This window comes from Haemaphysalis longicornis, unplaced genomic scaffold (genome assembly GCF_048455015.1).
Source record: "Haemaphysalis longicornis isolate Haplotype H1 unplaced genomic scaffold, Haemaphysalis longicornis Haplotype H1 scaffold_12, whole genome shotgun sequence".
NCBI lineage: Eukaryota > Metazoa > Arthropoda > Arachnida > Ixodida > Ixodidae > Haemaphysalis > Haemaphysalis longicornis.
This window is the reverse complement of record NW_027526225.1, coordinates 13,168,505-13,181,506: the sequence shown is the minus strand read 5'-3', so window position 1 is coordinate 13,181,506 and position 13,002 is coordinate 13,168,505. Positions and strand designations below refer to the sequence as shown.

Sequence of the window (13,002 nt, the reverse complement as noted above, 5' to 3'; positions counted from 1 at the left end):
ACTTTCACCTTCGTTAATGAAAATCGGTCCCGTGCGCAATCTGATGAAGGGCAGCGATGAAGGCGAATGTTGCGTCGATACTCGTAGGACAGCAAAGAAGGTAAGTATTGGCGGTGAGATGTTTGAGTGGCGCCCCCTGGCTCTGACGTCGGCTTAGGGACTCGCGCCTCTGCCGTCTGCTACGCTCCGCTTGTGAGGGGCAGCAGTGCCTGTGCTCAGAATCACCCGCTTTGATGCTTTATTGCAATAAAAAGCGTATTTTTAGTAATCCAGTCATTTTCGCAAGCTTCAGGCGCATCTGAATAATTTCAAGCTGTAATCCCCCAAGTTTGCACCACACGTGGAAAGAAAGAACAACTTTCTGCAGAGCATCAGTCAGAAGCTTGTGTTCAACCCATCCTTTCTAGCTTATTCGTGAGGTTCAGCGCACAGATAAGTATTCAAAATGTGTTGGCTTCCCTACAGTATTTTTGAGATGCTCTTATGACGACTCAACAGTCTAGTGCTACGTACACGCGCATCGCTCAGCCGGAAATAAAGCGGCTGTCTTCTATTTTTTTCGTTGTTATTGAATTGTATCAGATAAATGTTTTTATTCTGTGCCCAACGCATTATTCTAATATTAATTAACCGTCACAAACGTATTGTTAGTAGGTTTGGGGATGTTTGGGAGGCTCACAAAGATCAGTAAGATACTTTCTTCAGTCTGTATGCGTGGATTACATTCCCTTCACAAATTGGCTTCCGTTACGGCTACTTGAAAGAAAGTGCATATCCGCAGATGCGTTGTTTAATCCCGTGCAAATAGAATGAGAAGTTTTTTGCTACGCCACCGCGATCGTGCCCTAGGCAACGTTGTCCGGAGTACTCGAAAGGCGGCCTTTGTGCTCGGAATTTGTATCCTAACCATTGTTATCATAATGAACTGACTCTCAACCCGAACAATTATGACATGGTTGCGGTTTTTAAGGCTTGAAATACTCGCTAACGAACGCAATAAATAGTATACGTCCATATATTCCAAGAGTCGAAACCGATGAATATTTCCAAGGAGCTCCCTTCAAATCGCTTAAACTCTTCCAGGCGCAAAGAACAAACCCGGGATGGCGATCTATGAATTGAAAAAAAAAATTACCCTTACTCATTTGTCCTGGAATGAGGACCCGGACCACTAATCAGCTCAATTTTACTATTAAATAGAGTTTTCACCTACCCCTGTCCTCCTCGTCCTTCTCTGGAGTGCAGGTTTCCTATAACACAAATATAAAGAAGACATGGCTGTGGGGAATGTACTGAAATATCCCTCCAGGTCTGAACAAACATAGTATTACTGTATCTTTACCGTAGACGTGACTCATTTTGCTTAATAAACCTCCATACTGGTTAGAAGCCTGGTACAAAACCAGCAGGCGCCGATACACAGTGGGTTATTCGGAACTCAACCTACAGTTCTTGGACCCCATAATGCATGTCGGCATACTTTCATGCCATGGCGACGTAAAGTGATGTGATACAATACTTTCGCGCGTTCGGCAAGTTTGCAAAAACCCTTAACTTATATACGATTACCGGGAATCGTAATGCCTTCTGCCAAAGCCGATAGCCATAAAGGCATGGTATTTGTTTTGGTATTGCAATTTCGCTGTTGTCGGTCATTAGCAGCTGGCTGTTCCCCTTGTTCGAAAGATTGCTTAATACAGAAGTTTACCCCTAGCTCCGACCCTTCGCGCGCCGCACAGGACCGACTTCGCGAGGAATGGGGTGACGCCGGCAATGTATCTTCCGTATAAAATGCACTTTAACTCACGCCTTGAGCTAGTGTATGCGATTTTATGTCTATTATTATGATAAAAAGTTACGCACATACCAGAGCTGGTACGGACAAGCATCAGACATTGACTGAGCGCAAAGAAACAGCAGGAAGAGAGGGCCGGAGTGAAGCAGACGACAAATGTGAGAATGTGCCGAGGTCACGGAGGCGCGCATCGCAGCGCCGCCCGTGGTCGCGCTCACCGCCAATAGTTAACCGTCCATTGCCGGCGGAGTGTAAACAAAGTTATATATATCCTATCCTATAGACCTTTTAAACTTAGTCGTTGTGGGAGCTGCCATTTCATCAGTGGGCTGTGCAAGCGACCCTATAATTGGTGCAGTCTACAGGAAGTTGTAACTGCGCATGCGCAACGCACCCAAGAACATTTCATATAATATCACAAATTAACACAGGAAAAGGTGTATAGTTAGCTTAAAATATAGGCGCGAAAGTCAAGTATAATTGATTGGTGCCCGTTTGCTTGAACGGGAAATTCAAGCAACACGTAAGTGGGTCAACTTTTTATCCCCCTGTATTTTTCTTTTGCCGTGAAGATGGCGTTTGTCGCCAAGGGACCGAAGGCTGACGCAAGCGGGGTTAATCTAAAAATAAATGTGAAATAAAAAATAAAGTGACAGCACCCTGCACTTATATCGCGATTCTGAGCTGAGTGTTGTCATCACCGACACCTTGAACGAGATAACATAAACCCCATAAATTTGAAATGGCGCTCTATGGCGCATGCGAAATTCCTATTTTCATTAATCAAGTACTCGTCATGGTGCTTGTCGTCCCTCCGGTTCTCCCGTTCCATGGTTTGCTTTCTGTCACTTCGCTGTAAAACCACATTTCACTAATACATATATATATATATATATATATATATATATATACAGAAAGATAGGTCAGGCCAAAGGAGGCATAGGGGTGTGGTTAGGCTCTTTTCTTTTTCACTACAGTTAATTAGGTAAACATTTTTTTATTATACAGAAGAAAGAAAGAAAGAAAAACACGCGCCCAGAGTGGGGACCGAACCCACGCCTTTCGATTACATGTCGAATACTAATTGGTAAGGCATTCGACATGTAATCGAAAGGCGTGGGTTCGGTCCCCACTCTGGGCGCGTGTTTTTCTTTCTTTCTTTCTTCTGTATAATTAAAAAAATGTTTACCTAATTAACTGTAGTGAAAAAGAAAAGAGTTTAACCACACCCCTATGCCTCCTTTGGCGTTGTAAACTGCTGACCTATCTTTCTGTATTTCCTCAACGAGCCCCTCATTTCCTTACTATATATATATATATATATATATATATATATATATATATATATATAAAGATAGGTCAGCAGTCTACGACGGCAAAGGAGGCATAGGGGTGTGGTTAGGCTCTTTTCTTTTTTACTACGGTTAATGAAGTGAACATTTTTTTTAATATACAGAAGAAAGAAAGAAAAACACGCGCCCAGAGTGGGGACCGAACCCACGCCTTTCGATTACATGTCGAATGCCTTACCAATTCGGCTATCTGGGTGACTGTGTTCTCCTTCACTTTCTGGGCTATTTATATTTACTATAGTGTATCTGACACTTGAGGGTGGTAGCCAGCGCCACTCTGACTACACGGGGAGAAGGGGACCTTCTTTTCAACCCCCGGGCGTGACTCCAACGTCTACTGCCTGTCATGAGCGGGTAACTGGCGGGAAGCCCTCTTATGCTACCTAGGCATCAAGGCTGCCAGAACCGAGACCCTCGCTAGGCTTTCGCAGAATAATATAGTAAGGAAATGAGGGGCTCGTTGAGGAAATACAGAAAGATAGGTCAGCAGTCTACGACGCCAAAGGAGGCATAGGGGTGTGGTTCGGCTCTTTTCTTTTTTACTACGGTTAATGCAGTGAACATTTTTTTTAATATACAGAAGAAAGAAAGAAAAACACGCGCCCAGAGTGGGGACCGAACCCACGCCTTTCGATTACATGTCGAATGCCTTACCAATTCGGCTATCTGGGCGACTGTGTTCTCCTTCACTTTCTGGGCTATTTATATTTACTATAGGGTATCTGACACTTGAGGGTGGTAGCCAGCGCCACTCTGACTACACGGGGAGAAGGGGACCTTCTTTTCAACCCCCGGGGCGTGACTCCAACGTCTACTGCCTGTCATGAGCGGGTAACTGGCGGGAAGCCCTCTTATGCTACCTAGGCATCAAGGCTGCCAGAACCGAGACCCCCGCTAGGCTTTCGCAGAATAATATAGTAAGGAAATGAGGGGCTCGTTGAGGAAATACAGAAAGATAGGTCAGCAGTCTACGACGCCAAAGGAGGCATAGGGGTGTGGTTAGGCTCTTTTCTTTTTTACTACGGTTAATGCAGTGAACATTTTTTTTAATATACAGAAGAAAGAAAGAAAAACACGCGCCCAGAGTGGGGACCGAACCCACGCCTTTCGATTACATGTCGAATGCCTTACCAATTCGGCTATCTGGGCGACTGTGTTCTCCTTCACTTTCTGGGCTATTTATATTTACTATAGTGTATCTGACACTTGAGGGTGGTAGCCAGCGCCACTCTGACTACACGGGGAGAAGGGGACCTTCTTTTCAACCCCCGGGGCGTGACTCCAACGTCTACTGCCTGTCATGAGCGGGTAACTGGCGGGAAGCCCTCTTATGCTACCTAGGCATCAACGCTGCCAGAACCGAGACCCTCGCCAGGCTTTCGCAGAATAATATAGTAAGGAAATGAGGGGCTCGTTGAGGAAATACAGAAAGATAGGGCAGCAGTCTACGACGCCAAAGGAGGCATAGGGGTGTGGTTAGGCTCTTTTCTTTTTTTACTACGGTTAATGAAGTGAACATTTTTTTTAATATACAGAAGAAAGAAAGAAAAACACGCGCCCAGAGTGGGGACCGAACCCACGCCTTTCGATTACATGTCGAATGCCTTACCAATTCGGCTATCTGGGCGACTGTGTTCTCCTTCACTTTCTGGGCTATTTATATTTACTATAGTGTATCTGACGCTTGAGGGTGGTAGCCAGCGCCACTCTGACTACACGGGGAGAAGGGGACCTTCTTTTCAACCCCCGGGGCGTGACTCGAGCGTCTACAGCCTGTCATGAGCGGGTAACTGGCGGGAAGCCCTCTTATGCTACCTTGGCATCAAGGCTGCCAGAACCGAGACCCTCGCTAGGCTTTCGCAGAATAATATAGTAAGGAAATGAGGGGCTCGTTGAGGAAATACAGAAAGATAGGTCAGCAGTCTATGACGCCAAAGGAGGCATAGGGGTGTGGTTAGGCTCTTTTCTTTTTTACTACGGTTAATGCAGTGAACATTTTTTTTGAATATACAGAAGAAAGAAAGAAAAACACGCGCCCAGAGTGGGGACCGAACCCACGCCTTTCGATTACATGTCGAATGCCTTACCAATTCGGCTATCTGGGCGACTGTGTTCTCCTTCACTTTCTGGGCTATTTATATTTACTATAGTGTATCTGACACTTGAGGGTGGTAGCCAGCGCCACTCTGACTACACGGGGAGAAGGGGACCTTCTTTTCAACCCCCGGGGCGTGACTCCAACGTCTACTGCCTGTCATGAGCGGGTAACTGGCGGGAAGCCCTCTTATGCTACCTAGGCATCAAGGCTGCCAGAACCGAGACCCTCGCTAGGCTTTCGCAGAATAATATAGTAAGGAAATGAGGGGCTCGTTGAGGAAATACAGAAAGATAGGTCAGCAGTCTACGACGCCAAAGGAGGCATAGGGGTGTGGTTAGGCTCTTTTCTTTTTTACTACGGTTAATGAAGTGAACATTTTTTTAATATACAGAAGAAAGAAAGAAAAACACGCGCCCAGAGTGGGGACCGAACCCCCGCCTTTCGATTACATGTCGAATGCCTTACCAATTCGGCTATCTGGGCGACTGTGTTCTCCTTCACTTTCTGGGCTATTTATATTTACTATAGTGTATCTGACACTTGAGGGTGGTAGCCAGCGCCACTCTGACTACACGGGGAGAAGGGGACCTTCTTTTCAACCCCCGGGGCGTGACTCCAACGTCTACTGCCTGTCATGAGCGGGTAACTGGCGGGAAGCCCTCTTATGCTACCTAGGCATCAAGGCTGCCAGAACCGAGACCCTCGCTAGGCTTTCGCAGAATAATATAGTAAGAAAATGAGGGGCTCGTTGAGGAAATACAGAAAGATAGGTCAGCAGTCTACGACGCCAAAGGAGGCATAGGGGTGTGGTTAGGCTCTTTTCTTTTTTACTACGGTTAATGAAGTGAACATTTTTTTTAATATACAGAAGAAAGAAAGAAAAAACACGCGCCCAGAGTGGGGACCGAACCCACGCCTTTCGATTACATGTCGAATGCCTTACCAATTCGGCTATCTGGGCGACTGTGTTCTCCTTCACTTTCTGGGCTATTTATATTTACTATAGTGTATCTGACACTTGAGGGTGGTAGCCAGCGCCACTCTGACTACACGGGGAGAAGGGGACCTTCTTTTCAACCCCCGGGGCGTGACTCCAACGTCTACTGCCTGTCATGAGCGGGTAACTGGCGGGAAGCCCTCTTATGCTACCTAGGCATCAAGGCTGCCAGAACCGAGACCCTCGCTAGGCTTTCGCAGAATAATATAGTAAGGAAATGAGGGGCTCGTTGAGGAAATACAGAAAGATAGGTCAGCAGTCTACGACGCCAAAGGAGGCATAGGGGTGTGGTTAGGCTCTTTTCTTTTTTACTACGGTTAATGAAGTGAACATTTTTTTTAATATACAGAAGAAAGAAAGAAAAACACGCGCCCAGAGTGGGGACCGAACTCACGCCTTTCGATTACATGTCGAATGCCTTACCAATTCGGCTATCTGGGCGACTGTGTTCTCCTTCACTTTCTGGGCTATTTATATTTACTATAGTGTATCTGACACTTGAGGGTGGTAGCCAGCGCCACTCTGACTACACGGGGAGAAGGGGACCTTCTTTTCAACTCCCGGGGCGTGACTCCAACGTCTACTGCCTGTCATGAGCGGGTAACTGGCGGGAAGCCCTCTTATGCTACCTAGGCATCAAGGCTGCCAGAACCGAGACCCTCGCTAGGCTTTCGCAGAATAATATAGTAAGGAAATGAGGGGCTCGTTGAGGAAATACAGAAAGATAGGTCAGCAGTCTACGACGCCAAAGGAGGCATAGGGGTGTGGTTAGGCTCTTTTCTTTTTTACTACGGTTAATGAAGTGAACATTTTTTTTAATATACAGAAGAAAGAAAGAAAAACACGCGCCCAGAGTGGGGACCGAACCCACGCCTTTCGATTATATTCTGGAGGTCGTGGGTTCGGATCCCACCTGGCGGGAATTTTTTCTCCACTTTCTTTCTTTATTCTTTATCTCTTTCAATGACCTACCACATCCTCCCCTTTGCTTTCCGAGGTTTTCTTGACTGCCAACTCTTATTTCTGTCTCGTTTTCAACGAGCCCCTCATTTCCCATTCTGATTCGCCATATATATGTATATATATATATATATATATATATATATATATATATATATATATATATATATATATATATATATATATATATATATATATATATATATATATAAGAGAAGAAAAACTTCGAACAAGGTAAAAGCACGATTGTGACCTACGTTTCAGCACAGAGAACTTGCTTTCCTCAGAACTTGCTTTCCCCTGAGGAAAGCAAGTTCTCTTTGCTGAAACGTAGGCCACAATCGTGCTTTTACCTTGTTCGAAGTTTTTCTTCTCTTGTGTTCTCTACCATCTTCAAAGTTCTACTACTCCCTGGATTATATATGTATATATATATATATATATATATTGTACTAGAGATAGTTGTCACCGACACGACGGTATACCTTGCGCTTAGTGTGCGCCAATCTCCACTGTGAACCGACGGGGTATGTGGCGGAGGAAGGCCTGCTATGTGCCGCATGATGATGGCAGGCGCAAGACGCGGGGCGAAAGAAGAAGAGGAACGGTTAGCATCACGAGTGGCTCGCTCCAAGCGTCTTGCTGGTCCCCAGCTATAATCCCCCTTATAACATATATATATATATATATATATATATATATATATATATATATATATATATATATATATATACAGAAAGATAGGGCAGCAGTCTACAACACCAAAGGAGGCATAGGGGTGTGGTTAGGCTCTTCTTTTTCACTACGGTTAATGAAGTAAACATTTTTTTTAATATACAGATGAAAGAACGAAAGAAAAACACGCGCCCAGAGTGGGGACCGAACCAACTGGTAAGGCATTCGACATGTAATCGAAAGGCGTGGGTTCGGTCCCCACTCTGGGCGCGTGTTTTTCTTTCTTTCTTTCATCTGTATATTAAAAAAAATGTTTACTTCATTAACCGCAGTGAAAAAGAAGAGCCTAACCACACCCCTATGCCTCCTTTGGCGTTGTAGACTGCTGCCCTATCTTTCTGTATTTCCTCAACGAGCCCCTCATTTCCTTACTATATTATTCTGGCGAAAGCCTAGCGAGGGTCTCGGTTCTGGCAGCCTTGATGCCAAGGTAGCATAAGAGGGCTTCCCGCCAGTTACCCGCTCATGACAGGCTGTAGACGCTCGAGTCACGCCCCGGGGGTTGAAAAGAAGGTCCCCTTCTCCCCGTGTAGTCAGAGTGGCGCTGGCTACCACCCTCAAGCGTCAGATACACTTCTAGTAAATATAAATAGCCTAGAAAGTGACGGAGAACACAGTCGCCCAGATAGCCGAATTGGTAAGGCATTCGACATGTAATCGAAAGGCGTGGGTTCGGTCCCCACTCTGGGCGCGTGTTTTTCTTTCTTTCTTTCATCTGTATATTAAAAAAAAATGTTTACTTCATTAACCGTAGTGAAAAAGAAGAGCCTAACCACACCCCTATGCCTCCTTTGGTGTTGTAGACTGCTGCCCTATCTTTCTGTATTTCCTCAACGAGCCCCTAATTTCCTTACTATATATATATATATATATATACACCGGGAAACACATTTACGCTTCGCGCTAGTACGAAACCCGTACTAAAAAATTCAAGCCATAAACTTTAACGTGAAAGCTGACGGAAGTACAGAGAAAGTTATTCGCCATAATGAGCTACAGGACCGTTATCGGCTCACTGCTACCACCCAAAGCAATTCAAATTTCCCGACTCCGTAACTTTCGCAGCAAAGCTGCATACTGCTACCCACCAATGGTTACGTCTCCGTTGGCAAAAACGCCAAGCCGCCCAGTATACCCTTATCACTGCATGCTTCGCCCCTCCCCACGTTTCACGGTAGTGGAGACGGCCCGGGATTTCTTGTTTGTGACGAAAGCGGCTGAGCAGCCATTCTGTGCAGCCTCTGCTTGATGAGGGGAAAGGCTTGACCAGTCGTTGCACCGAAAAGCACTGGCACGGCGGGCATAGCCAATCATGTCTTCTATTAGCCGCTTTGGGCTACACGCGGCGCACAGAGGGAGCCAGCCGGGTGAAGACGCCAGTTTGCCGACCCCTGCGAAGCAAACGCCAAAGCCGTGCATTGCCATAATGAGCACGCATTACGCCACAACACACCCGGCTCAACTTTCGCCCGCTCATCTCGCGATGGTGAGATAGTGCGAAAGAGATTGAAATGACCGAAAACGCTGCCGCGATGAACGTGCAAACGTGCTCGGTCGCCGGCCTGAAACTTCTATTTATGGCCACCGGCGTAGGAAACGACGCCACGGCCGTACGTACGTCTGGGAAGCAGCAAGAGCAAGGGGACCGACGAGGCGAATTGGCTGCATAATGCGGCGAGTCACTTTCGAAACCGTGTCGGACGATCTGGGAAGGAGGGGATGCTCGCTGAAGAGAAGGAAAATCGGAATATGAGGGGAACATAGAGAGAGAGAGAGAGAAATAGCTTCAGCGGCCCTTGGGTAGAATTCTTTTGGAAACAGGGTCACGAACACAATTATCCAGGTCACGGAATTCTCTACCATTACTATTATTACGTTGTGCTATCCAGCCTCGCGACATTCAATGTCAGGCTGGCCGACATGTGTCTTCCTGTGTTTTACCGACCGTCCAGCTTCATTGCGTGTTTATGGACCGTCCGGTGGCGCCAGTTGCTTAACGATTGATTGATTGATTGATTGATTGATTGATTGATTGATTGATTGATTGATTGATTGATTGATTGATTGATTGATTGATTGATTGATTGATTGGTTGATTGATTGATTGTAGGGTTTAACGCACCGACGCAGCGCAGGTGGTGAGGCGCGCCGTAGTGGAGTGCTCCGAGTTAATTTAACGTGCGCCGAAATCTAGTACACACGGGCGTTCTTGCTTTTCGCCTCCATCGGAAAAGCGGCCGCCACGGCCTTGAATCCAAGTTACTTAACGATTCAGACTTCTTGAAATTGAACAATGAACAATGAACTTTATTTACATCATGTACATAGTACACAATGCCGGAGGCCGACAGAAAAAGCCATCTCAAGGACACCTTGACGAAGCTGCGGGCCCCCGTTTTGGCACCAGCGTACAACAGTGTTCTACAGTATATAAAAAAAATAAGCCGCGTAGAAATATGGCATCCCTTGCGCCATTGAAAGAATGTAAAAATAAACAGACGGCAACAAGAATAACAACAACATTTTCTACGGCAATAACAATTGCCGTAGAAAATGCATGCTGTCTCCTATCCTATGCTATCTTGAAGCGCTTTCTTTAGTTCTTATCGGGTAAATTGATTACAAACTCCTGTTGCGTTTTCTTGGTACTGCAGGCGGCTTGGCGTTTCTGTAATGATGCACGTTGTAGATCCTCATAAAGCATTTCCCGCTCCGACACTTTCTCCGCTGAGACGAACGCAGAGCTTGTAACCTTGTGACACCGGCGAACCATCGTTTCTGTGAGCGGCTGTGGCCCGCGGCGCAGTGGACGCAGGTAGCTGAACGATGGCCGCGGGGTCTCCAGGTCGACTTTCCCGTGCGTCTGTATTCAGCGAGGCGCCCTCGAAATTGTGAATTATGAACACCCACGTTTCCCTCTCTCGCAGTGCGCAAATATCGGCACAGAAAACGTGGTGCCTCGTTTTCTAGCCACGAAAGGTTCTAGAAGAGGCCACACCGGGGCACGGAGGGGAGGAAAAGAAAAAAAAAAATAGCAGTGGCTTAGCACGGCTATGCCAGGATATACGTAGCGTGAGATAAGGTTCAGCTGGTTATTCTTAGCTTTCCCCTTTGTCTAGGATTAGCTTGATTGTCATGCTTGCGGCTGCTAAAACGATTTCCAATCCAATCCAACCCAATCCAATCCAGCCGCGGCGGCGGCGGCGGCTCCGGTACGCCAGCTGTGCGCCGTGTGGCGTCACTGCTCCTCACGCATGCGCAGCACGGCACTCCAGGATCCACGCCAAACTGCTCAACCTCGGCCAGTGTAGCTCACGCTACATAAAGACGTGGAAAACGCGGTGAGATGGCGAGAGCGTTTGCCGACGGACGCCATGGAGTACAGTGAAAACCAGTGTCTCGGAAGCACACTCGCCATCCTAGGAGGTTTCTTCCCGCCGCGGCAGTCCAGGCTCTGTACGGGCGTGCTCGCACGTGCTTGGGGGTTGTTTATGGCGGTGAACAATCGGAACACTCACGCATCCACAACTTGCGTGCCCTCAAAAATATAGTGCAGAGTTCCAATTACTACTACCCGTCGCGGTGGCTTAGTCGCTGTAAGGCGTTGTGCTACCAAACCCAAGGACGTGGGTTTGATCCCAGCCGCGGTGGGTATTTATCCGGCGGACGCTACAAGAAAAAAAAACGCCATGTTTCAAGATTTCGGCGAACGTTAAAAATCTTCCGACGATGAAAATTAATCCGCTGCCCTTCATTGAGGCGCGCCCACGTGTAGCTTCGCGTTAAACACCAGAATCAATCAATCGATCAATCAATGAATCGATCGATCGATCAATCAATCAATCAATCAATCAATCAATCAATCAATCAATCAATCAATCAATCAATCAATCAATCAATCAATCAAACAATCAATCAATCAATCAATCAATCAATCAATCAATCAATCAATCAGGCAATGACAAGCGAATTGTAGATCTGTTGCGTCAGGGGAATATCCATGCTGCCTTTCGCTTGGCGCTCAGACACTTTGAAACTTGGACCTTCCGAATCGGTGATCACAGGTGGTGGCACCATGAGGTATCTGCCGTTAATTGGAACCACCTGCGTTTTCTCGTAGGTAGATCGTTTCCCGTCGATTGGTGCGCCCTAGGAAGCCGTCGTTTTGCAAGTGAAGGTGGCACGTGACACGGTTCCCGCTCCCGCGGGAACAAATTCATTCCACTCATTTATTTTTGCGGAAGAAAGTGAAAGTAACAAATTTGTTTGCCACGAGAAACCCCGGAGCTGCCGGAACCAACGCCGGGAGATCTTCTGTTCTGTCTTGACGTTACCTCACGCCTTACTGTATGCGTCCGAAAGTTGAGAAGGCCAACCTCTTGTATCACGAAATTGCACACAGATTAGCGCTGAAGCCGAAATGCTAATCAAATGTGCATATACCGAAAGGGTGATGGCCTTAAAGGAGCCATGAAGAGAAAACACAAGTTTCGTTCATTCAAAATATTGCCTGGTTAGAATCACACTGACAGCACTTTTAACCTAAACTTCGCTCAAGTAAGCTACATAATTCGGGAAAAAGCGAATGGCCATGCGACCCAAGCTCATTTCCCGCAACAGAATCTATGATGTCATACCAGCCAGCTCTTCGATTGGCGGAGGCCGGCAAAAACAAACGCAAATCAGGCAGAGCTTATAAGCTTGCCGAGCGAACTATTTGCGCTTAAATTTAGGGCACAATTTTTTTAAAGCCGTAAGAATAGTGGGGCAAACAGTAGAAGTTACGAAAGCACACGTAAACATAGAAGTACCGATGCGTGCTGCTGTTGGTACTGCGAGTACTATGCTTGGTTTAGCTGCACAGGACTGCGGGGCTTTGGGGCTGTCTCAGACGACACTGGCCGATTGACGCAAGCAACGGTGTCTTACGTGATCATTTTTGTCGAGCGAGCACTACATGTTTCACGAAACGATTATTTGCTCCCTGAACAAAAACAAGCAAGGTGCAAATACGGTCAAAAACAAAACTAAGGCAGAAAATGGCTTGCCGTGGTGTGGTGGCACC

General features: G+C 46.6%; 1 protein-coding gene and 1 non-coding gene across 4 annotated transcripts in view; both read left to right on the top strand.

Annotated features, from left to right (window-relative positions):
* The window catches only part of LOC144162421 (ATP-binding cassette sub-family G member 8), a 399,408-nt gene that overhangs the window by 198,804 nt on the left and 187,602 nt on the right, over positions 1–13,002 (top strand). The window lies entirely within an intron of this gene.
* On the top strand, positions 8,557–8,628 carry Trnat-ugu (transfer RNA threonine (anticodon UGU)). Its single transcript has one exon. It is a non-coding gene; the product is annotated as a tRNA-Thr (tRNA).